The following is a 10,542-nucleotide window of genomic DNA, read 5'->3' on the forward strand; positions in this document are numbered from 1 at the left end:
CCAACCCCTCTGCTCCCCTCTTGTTATTTAGATTTAAGCAGCCTTCTGTTGCCCCAGAAAGAAATGATTCCAACAGCCACAGATAACAAGTTTAGCAGCCACCACCACAGGGTACGGCTGTACCCAGAAATGCGGGCAGGGGGATGAAGGGATTAACAAAAGAACAAAAATGCTGATTAAACTCCGAGCCGCACATCGAGTTTTCAACCTGACCCCGGCAAATGTGGGAGTGATTTAACACGGCCCCTTCTGCCACTGCCCAGGCCTAAATGAATAACAGAATATAGGACAATATCCTTAAATATAATTACGTATTATATAGATGCAGTATCTTTTTTATATATTGTTTAAATATTGCAATACCCTTAAACTGCCTTTTGCTTTAACATCAGCCCAATGAACGCAGCGTGAGAACTCATAAATTATATTGCCAGCTGCAGATTTGAGGTATTTTATGTTTAGTGCTCGTTGCAATGGGGAACAAAACCCTCCTGCTTTCACGTGAGGTTTAAGGCACAAGACAGTCACCAAGCATTTCTGGTGCAGTATTTGGACTCCACCATGCACAAACTCACTGATCACAACGCAGATGAAGACTCTCCCGTACCACACCAGGCCAAAAAGCCTCCAAACACAATTTAAGCAGCATTTTCCTCTTCTCCCCATCACTTTCACCGAAATGCCCCACCAGCACTCCCTTCCTCCACTCCTGCTCCTGGCTCTTTGAGGTCCTTCTGGTTTTAGTCTCAAGGCACTCATTTCACCCAACAGCCCCCCCAGACCACCTGCAGCGGTTGAAAAGTTAATCCCAGATGCTTCCAAGCTCCCCCTGAACCAACCTTTAGGCAGTCTTGGACTCGTCCTAGTGAGGAATCCGGCAGGGAGAATGTGCACAGAGAGGTGAACACCACAAACAAGGGAGGATGTAATTTATAGGGGAAAAAAAACACTAAAAAAAAAACCCTAAAAAAAAAAAAAAAAAAAAAAAAAAAAAAAAAAAAAAAAGGATACCGGGGGTTTGCTTAACACATGAATTGGAACCTGTAATTCCATTCACAAAGGAATTCCACACAAAAGCAACCACATCACGGCCATCAAGTCACTAACGAGCTCCAGCTCTGCATCACAACCAATGCCCATCCTTCCTGCGGAGCCACAAACGCTTCCAAAAGGGAGAAATCAGCACCAGACCCTGCTGATGATTAAGCACCAGATTTTACACACCCTGTGCAGAAGAGGAGGGAATTGTAAAGCAGCACGTGGTTCTTAGCTCAACACCGCACAGGGATATAAACTACAACCTGAAGGTAAATCCTGAAACACAACTCCGCGCTGCCCAAAACAGCCATAAACCGTGATGCTGAGCGATCAAGCCGATCAAAAAATTCAAACCAGAAACTCCTGTGGAAACGCAGTGGCCTGCCCAGCCTCCCATCCACCTGCCAAAAGTCTGTCACTGCTGATGGGGCACCCTTCAAACGCAGCAAGCGAGGAGAGAGCACGAATTAACCAAAGGAACAGCGACAACACACAAAACTCCTCTTCCCGCAGCGCAAAGTCTCTCCATCAAACCAGAAGCTAACCAGACAAATAAGACAATGAAGTCAGTGAAGGTTCCTGGGTCAGGACCAAGGATTTGTTCTGTGGGGGGTTTGGGCTGAGGGGGTTCTCTGTGTTTGCCATGCCCGGCTGGGCTAACACCACATCCACCCATGGGCTAGGAAGGGTCCGAAACCACCGTTATCCATCAGCCCGTGTCAGAGCCAGCTGAATTCCTGCACCAGCTGGCGAGGAATGCTCCATCCACCTCCCCATGGGTCTCACACGCACGGACAGGTGATCTGGATACAGGAGATTTTCTCAGAGGCAGGCATAAACAAACCGTGGGGAATTATTGTGCGCTGCTCCCCGCAGATCGGGGTTTGCTCGTCTGGTTGAACGCGAGCTGAGAGATTGTGGGGCAGCAGCACCTTCCCTTCTGATCTTCCCAAAAATTCCACCCGTTTTGCCACGTTAAAGGCACAGCTGAAGTTAACCTGCCTATGCAACGTTAGCAGTAACGTTAAACAAGAAACCCCACTTCTTTAGCTACAACTTCTTGTAGCTCAAATCATCGCACTCCCCAACAGTTCTCTTCATGCAAATGAGAACAGTGACCACCCTGCAAAAGGCAATTTTCATTTTCCCCCTCGAGGTTCAGAGAGAGCCAAGATTGCTAATTGCTCCATCCCCTGGAGCAATATGAAGTAAGACCCAGCATCCATCTGTATTACCACAGAAATACCGGCATGACCCTTAAATTCACATTCAGAGATTCATTTTAACATGACCTCACGAGGCTACCAGGAAAAAAAAATAAAAAAAATGCTGCTTGCTGGCCAAACAGACACCAGATTCCTTCTGTAGTGGTTAAATTCCCAGCCACCCTCCTCGTTCCCATGAAGCACTTAAGTATTTCTCAGAAGTTACTCAACAACTGTGAAGGTCAAGTATTGTCCTGACTGGCCGGCGACAAACAAATCCACCTTTCATATCCACCTGAGCTCCAGCCACTGAGTAAAACACCAGCCAGGGGGGGAAAAGGACAGAAAATTTGGAGCAAAGGCTCCACACCTGCTCTCCAGAGTTCAGCTGATGCTTGCAGAGGGTTTAGCTGACCCAGGCAGGGACCTGAAAATTGGGGCCAATACAGTGGATAGGAAAGAACTATTTTTTTTTTCCTTGTGTAAAGCTCATAGTTTCAGCTAAAATACAAAAAAAAAAATTAAAAAAAAGAGCTTCAGTGGCACTTCTGAAGAATAAAAAAAAAAAATAAAAAAAGCTTTGGAAGCTTTAGATTTGAAGCTTCACAAGCTTCTTATGAAAAATGCAAGCTTTGAAAAACTTCTGAAGAATTAATATTCTTACTTTGGGCTCTTCTACTGCCAACGGACTACGGATGCTGTAACTAATAAAAAATAATTAATGCCAATAAACAGGCCCTTCATGAGGCTTCAGCTTCTCTCCTCCATCAAAGACTCAACTCATTCATTGGGACATTGTACAGGAAACGAAAATTCACCCACAGAACTTGTCTTTTCTCCGTTTGGTTCCTCTGTGCTGTAACTCACAATTAAAATCCTCCCAAGTGCAAGGAAGGCAATCTGATTTTTTTTTTTTTTAAGTAAGGACACAGCTCCTAAAGCTCGTGGCAGAGACCTGACCTGGAATGGAACTGGGAAAGATTTTGTGCCCCAGCCCTCCCGAGAGCCCAGGGCTCGCGCAGGGAATGAAACAACCAAGAAATTTCTCAGGAGTGCTCCAAGCCTCCATCCAAGGCACTCCTGAGGGTCTGGCCACGTCCTGCAAGATTCACAAGAGCTCGTTCTCCTGATCAGCTCCATCCAAGTGCCCAAACACCCTCAAATATGTGCCAGACTCATTGCATCAGCCACCTCCTCAGCAGCTTCAGCGCGTCAGGAAAAGGACAGTGACGACGCTGGGTTTTAGTGTGTGAGGAGCTCCTTACCCCAGGGGAGAGCAGAGGCAGAAAACCAGGTTATTTTAGGAATCCTGACACTCCTCTCTCCAAGGGCTTCAGCGGAGCAGCAGGGAACAGCTCCAGACACCAGCAGGGAACGCCACAAAGCAGGAAGGGACCTTCACACCAAACCCACCACGAGAAATCCCTTCTGCACGACAGAAACACCGCAGGAGCAAGAGGAGGAAGCTGATAAATTGGCAAAAAAGCTCCTAGCTGGTGTCAGGGCCAGGCCTGCAAGCGGTGCTGCTCCTGCCAGCCTCGGTGACACCCCAGTGGCACCACACCACCACTCAGGGTGACAGCAGAACCAGACAGAGGCACTCGTGGCCCCATGCCTGAGGAAAACAACAGCTCCTGGCAGAGACAGAGATCACAGTCCTGGCAGTGACAATCCAGAAAGGTGTTAAACTGGTGGGGTAAATGAGTTAGCTGGGATCCAAGCGGGAGCAGGGCCGGCAGACTGTGGATCCACCTCCCCAGCAGGGAGCAACACCAGTAAATCAAGACAAGGAGACTGACCAGAAACTTCTATTGACACATCCACCCAGATTGTGAAGATGCAGGGCAAAACAAAGATGTAAGAGATCAGTGAAAGGCAACAATTAGCCAGCAGAATTTTCCATCGAGACAAGAGCTTGGATAAATTAAGCAAATCTGTTATCTCGTAGTCAAAAGCTCTTTTAAAGGCAAACAAGACTGCAAACACACAAGCTCAGATTGCTGGGCATAAATCACCTTCTGAATGCTGAAGGGTTAGAAGGAAACTCTGCCCAGGGACAACGTCTCCAGCGCTGCCCACTCCCAGATCCCTGCGCAGCTCCTCCAGCCCAGCTGGCACAGACCCTGCCTGTGACTGGAGGGCACTGGGCCACGTCCCTGGGTTATTCACGGGGCTGACGCAGCAATGCAGATATCACCCGTGTCACTCTTTGGAGACTGCATAATCATAGCTCAGCCCATGCCAGAGCAACATGAGCAACACCTTCTGTACAGAAGAAATTCTCAAGATTCAAAGTTTTAACACAAGCTAACAAACGCCAGGGATGAAAGAAATCCTGGGATAAAAGATCTCCATGACACCTGCTTTGAGCAAAAAGACATTGCTACAGAAATATCACAGACCTGCTGGTCTAGAGCCTTTGCTTCATGTCATTCCCCAGACGTCAATTTGCAAGAGAGGCACACAAAAGCAGCATTACACAGATTACATGCTACTGCCCTGAACCGCAAACAAAATCCACCCGGCGCTACCAGCGCGGTCCAGAGCACCACGGCACCAAAGCCACTTCCCCTGGCTGTTCCCAGGACCAGCTTGCTGAGGATAAGGGCTCCACACTCATCTGCAGAACCGACAGCTCCTCCTGCAAACTTGGCTCTGGCTCGGCTTTCCCAGACACTCCCCGGTCCCCCTCGTGCCCGCAGGCAGGCCAGCAGCGCTGCCAACCCCCCGGCACTGGCAGCAGGACAGGCTTCATCCTCAATTCCTGCATCCCCCACGCCTGGATGCTCAAAGCGGTTCGCCACCTCCAGCATCTGTAAGTTCACCGCTTTCTACGCGACGCAACGCGCGGCAATTATTTAGTGTCCGCTCGTAAGGGCACCCGGGAGCCCTCAAATCGAAACAGCAAAATGCTGAGAGCCCACCACATCCAGGTAAGAAATCAGGTGTGTCCCTGTTCTAGAAGGGCCCAGACCCCTGCCAGGTGACGCTGCGGGTGTGTACGGCCAGCTCAGAGAAAAGAGGGAAGAGCAAGGTACCAACAAAACACGGTTTGCTCCGTTTTATGCCGCATGCCTCATTTACTCACTGCTGGCAGCTTCCGCAAAATCAGGCTCGTCAAGCACCTGACTGTATACACAGGTAATGATTATAAAGCCAACTCAAGCGGGGCTAAAAGTACACAAAGATCTAGCATAAAAATAAAAGAAGTGCAATCCTCTCCCAGGTGGAAAACAGGACTTTGAAACGTTAAACGGGTGGATTACGTAACAATTATTTTGCTCCCAACTCTCAGAAAATATATATATTTTTAAATACCCTCGCAGATCAAAAGCTGTCATTACTGAGCAGCAATGGCAATTTTGCTCTGGTAAACAGTCAGGCTACACATCTCTCTCAGGGCCAAACACAAACTCAGCAACATCAAAGAGCTCCCACACAAGGACCAGGGCAAGGCCTGGAGCATCCATGGCTCTCCTCCCTGGATTCTGCCCAGGGAAAAGATTATTTCCTAACGCTGCTTTTTGTTTGCAACGGGGCATAAACTTCAAGGGGACGGTTCACTGCCGTGCTGGGGGAAAGCAGCACGGTGGGGTTGCTGCTACAATGGAAAAGCTTTAATATCCAAAAAATGCACCTCGCATCGATGGTTGGGTCCCACACCCAGGACACAACCTGAGCCAGACCCCTTTGTTCGGGAACGCTCTCTCCCCAAGCCTGGGGCCTTCTTGGTCCTGCAAAGCACATTTGAGTCTTTTCACACGTTTCTTTGCCGAGCCAGGGAAAAGATACACACGTGACCCATCTCAAAAACATCCACGAGGCCTCACCATCTCCAAAGAGAAGGACACCGCCAAGCCACTGTCCCCACACGGGCGTACTCCCTGTTCCAACCACGGAAGTTAAAACCCACTGGCCACGACCCCTTCCCTTTTTTCCCAATGTGAAAGAGACTCCTCAGCATTCAGAGCTCAGCCTTCAAGTGGGCTGCCAGAGCCTCGCCTCCAAAAGGCAACAAGCAAACACAAAAAGGAAAAACAAACGCACAGAAATCCCCCCCCTTCCCGCCCCCAAAGCTGAGCCGAGGGCGAGGAGCAGAGAGGGAAAAGGGGACGAGGCACACGGGGAAGGCGGCCGGGTGCTCCCCTTTTCTGCCTCCCTTTTATTCCTGCTGAGTGTAGTAACACTTGAACTGGCTCTCTTTATTTGCAGCCGGATACGCGCTTTCAAAGATACTGTACCGCTGTGTAGGCCAAGCAGGGACTCTCTTTCTTCCCTTGGTTAGGGCTTTTGGGAAAATAATTATTCACCAGAACTGCCATCGTGAACAGAGCAAGCTAAATCAATGTAGCTTTGTATGGGCCATTGCCACTGCAAAGCAAATACTCCATCAAGACATGGATCAGTGAGAATTTTATCACTAGGAATCCTTATGCATATCTTTGTGTATTTTTAATATCCACCTTATCCCTCCCCACGCTCCCGCACCCCACCCTCCCCACGGATTTGTCTTGTGTCACTGGCAGCTGCGGGGCTCGGCCGTGAGATTCACATCAGTAAAAACGTCTTAAATACACGGGTTGATTCTCCTTAAAAAAAATTATAATAAAGCATTGGTGCAGAGCAGATTTATTCACTGAACAGGTTGATTTATTTAACAGACTTGACATACATCAAAACCTACTATAGGCTTACATAATTGTTATCCATTTAGCAGGTCTGGTTCTTTTGTCAAGTATTTGTTTTTCAAAAGTGATTCACTAAAGACTGCTGCCTGCTGCACAGCTCACATACCTTAACAAATGCAGTCTTGCATGGGGTATTAGCTGGAGCGACTTTAAATTGCATCCTACCTGCTTGAGCGCTGCCGCTATTTATTAGCCTCTGTATTATTCCTTCACTAAACCGCAAGCACCAAATAAATAAATAAATAAATTTTAAAAAAATAAAAATAAAATTCCAAGCGGCAAAGCGAGAGGCAGGAGCGTGTGTAGCGGCACACGGAGCCCCGCCGGCAGCAGCGTGCGCCGCGGGCTCGGTGTTACCGCAGTACCACGCCGCTCCAGCGATGCCAGCAGGTACGGCCGAGTACCAGGATGTTGATGGCTGCACAGAGGTTTCGGGGCCGGCGCGGGGCAGGGGGGACGAGCAAAGCGCCGGGCGGAAACGGGGGAGGAGGGGGGAAAAAAAAAAAAAAAAATAAACCTCCGGGAGGATTTAAGGACCGCGGAGCCGTTTTGTTTTCCCGCAAGAGGCTCATTGAGGCCTCGGCTCGCACAGGCGCACCGCTCCCTCCGGCCTCACGCATCCACCCACGGATCCCCCGTATCGCACCCATCCTGCGCGGCTCCCCAGCGGGAGGAGGAACGCGGCGGAGCATCGCCCCCGGCAACCCGATCGCCTCGGCGTTCACCGCCCGTCCCTCACGGCTTGTTTGGGTTCATCCATCACGCCGTGCATCGCTCGCTCGCCTCGGAGCCGAGGAAGGATTTCGTTCCCCGCACCGCCCCCCCCCCCCCCCCCCCGCCGCCTCGCTCCAGCATCCTCCTCGCACACACACACACCGGGCGCATCCCGCGGCTCGGGGATGGCAGCGCCCGGGTGCCGACCGCACGGACCCGGCGCTCCGCCGCCCGCCAGACAGATGGTTAATTACATTCACAGCCGCATTTTGCGCTGGGATAGAGTTTCAGACAATGAGCCAGTTTTATTTGATTAGCCAGTTCTCTAGTTTAATGCGCGCGGTGACAGCTACTCCCAGGGCTAGGGCTTTTTTTTTTTTTTTTTTCCTTAAATAAAAATCCCATCCCCCCCCCCCTTCCTTCATTATGTTTTTGTTCTGGCCGCGGCTGAAGTAAGCGCGGCCCCCGCGGCCGCCGGGGGGCCCGGCGGGGCGGCGCCCCCGCCCCGCGCTGCACCTGCCCGCGGGAGGGGGACACACGGCGCCAAGTTGCCGCCGCCCCCCGTCACCTCAGACCACCCTGGCACACGCACACACCCCGCAACTTCCCCGCAGGCCTCCGCGCAGGCCGGCGCTGCCATCAGCATCCCCTCCTCCTCCTCCTCCTCCTCCTCCTCCTCCCCCGCTGCCCCCGCGCTGTGCCGGCTCGGGAAGGGGGCCGTGCGCGGCACGAAGCTCCGCCGCGGCGGGACTCACCTCGGCTCGGAGCCCGCGATGGAGCGGGGGTCCCCCCGCCCGCCGGGCGCTGCCGGTGCTGCGGCTCAGCGCTGCTCCATGCGCCCGGGGCCCGGCGCGCGCAGGTGGACGCGCCCGCCCCCGGCCCCCGCCTCCCGCCGCCGGCCCCCGCCCCTTCCCCCGCCGCCGCCGCCGCCGCCGCCGCCCCACGGACGGGCCCCCCGGCCCCGCGCTCCCTGCGCAGGGACGGGCGGAGGGCGGGAGGGAGGATGGGGGGCGGCGGCTCCCGCCTCGCCCCGCCGCCGCTGCCGCCTCCTCCTCCTCCTCGCCGCCGCCCCCCCCCCAGGCCTGCGCCCATTCAGGAGGTGCCGGGCAGCGCCGCCGCTGCCATTGTTCGCTGGGAGCGGGACCGGCGCCCGCCCGCTGCCCGCACCGGCCGTAAAGGGAGCGCGGCCGCCGGGCCCGGGCAGGTGCCGAACCCCCCCAGGGCTGCGGGGAAACGGAACGTGGGCGCTGGGAAGGGTCGGGGAGAAGGAAGGAAGGAAGGACAGGCCGGGCCGGGCCGGCGGGGAGGGGACAATGGGGCCGGGGCCGAGCCGGTGTCACCCCCCCGCGCACGGCTCGGCCGGAGCCCGGCACTGGAACTCGCTCCCGGCGCTGTCCATCCGGCTTAATTCTGTATGGTGGGTATGGGAACCACCTTAGGGCTCGCAGCAGCTATTCTGCCTCATTTTCATGCTCGCGTTATTAATAACAGCGTCTAAAACTATGGTTTACCTTCAGATGCCCATTACCGGGAAGAGGCTGCCTCATCTCAGGATGGCTGAGGACTTGCCGAGATGCCAGGCACGCAGAGGGAAGGCAGGGACGCACCAGACGCTGCTTTTTGCCGAGCAGGAGGGCGACAAACAGTCAAGGCAGGAGCCAACATCTCCAGAGTGTGGGAGCTGGTAATATCCTCCCCTTCTCGCAGGACCCCCACCCCAGCCCTTGCTCTCTGTGCCACCCCCACATGTGTTGCACCGTGGCCGGAGTTTCTGCACTGGGGACTGGAGGAAACTTCTGTTATTTCATGTCCTGAATCAACAGAAGGGTTTAGCAAATAGAAGGCAAACCAGACACACCTATTTAGGTTTATTTAAGTTCACTGTGATATTTAAAAGAGGTTTCTAGTCCTGCTTTTTCATCTTAAACAACACGTGCAGTCTAAAAATTGATTCGCTAATTCTGTGGCTAAACTGCTAAAGTATCAAGCACTTTAGTCCTTGTTCCCACAGCATCAGAGACCCCCATCCACACAGTAATAAAACAGGAACATATGACAACATATGGGATGCTCTCTGAGTTCAGAGCACTTTACACATGAACCTTCAGCACTGCGAAATAAGGAACTAATCTCATTTTTTCGTCATTAACAGCAGTACCCAGGACGTGCCATACATCACATGTGAATAAATTATTCATTCCCACTGTGTCAGGGCACACACTTGAAGGGGTGTAGGAACTGAGACCAGCAGTAAATGATTTGACCAAGGCCACAGAGTGAGGTGGTGTCATAGTTACTGGGAAGTAGCACTTCCCAGTCCTGTCCCAAGTGATGGTTTTCCTCACCAGCCTCACCACACTGCTGTGGGAATCACACACTTTAGTCCCTGTACCTTTGCATGTTTGTAACGCTGCATTTTGTTTCGCTACCCTGTCATTTTCTTGGCAGAAAGATTGGAGTAATATAAATAAGTAATTAATCAGGGTCAGGTGAGATGGTGACAGCACACCTGGCAGTGCTCACTAAAATAAACACACAGGTGGAGGGTGGTCATGAACTGCTTTCTAAATGAGCCGGGGGCAGGTTTTGCCCTCAGCAACCTCACACGGGGGCTGTGCCCTTCAAAAGCACCACCAAAGGCACACAAGTACATTTGGCAGCTCTTCTGCTGAGGCACCTCCCAGGGCAGGAATAAGTGGCCAGAAGCACCTGGTCAGACCCACCCAGCTGCTGCCTTTGGGAAGGTGCCACACTGGAGCTGTGTGCTGGAGGTGATGGCAATCACCTGAGTATAATCAGCAAGGTAAGATTAGAGGTAAACCTGGGGGGGGCCTTGGTGGAGATTAAAAGACCCATTCAATTAAGCGAGCCTTGCACCTGGATCCAGTTCAGAAAGA

General features: G+C 52.5%; 1 protein-coding gene across 3 annotated transcripts in view; it reads right to left on the reverse strand.

The window, feature by feature from the left end:
• Window positions 1–9,210, reverse strand: part of NEXMIF (neurite extension and migration factor) — a 162,749-nt gene extending 153,539 nt beyond the window's left edge. The window contains exon 1 of one of the 3 annotated variants that reach the window (XM_040084263.2): window positions 9,157–9,210. The gene's annotated coding sequence lies outside the window, so the exon portion shown is untranslated. Of the gene's footprint in view, window positions 1–8,400; window positions 8,490–9,156 lie in introns of those variants that run through there. The other 2 variants (XM_058423274.1, XM_040084264.2) reach the window with 2 other exon arrangements.
• Between the last annotated feature and the right edge of the window lie 1,332 nt (window positions 9,211–10,542).

Source organism: Hirundo rustica, chromosome 21 (assembly GCF_015227805.2).
Source record: "Hirundo rustica isolate bHirRus1 chromosome 21, bHirRus1.pri.v3, whole genome shotgun sequence".
In the NCBI taxonomy this organism is placed as follows: Eukaryota; Metazoa; Chordata; class Aves; order Passeriformes; family Hirundinidae; genus Hirundo; species Hirundo rustica.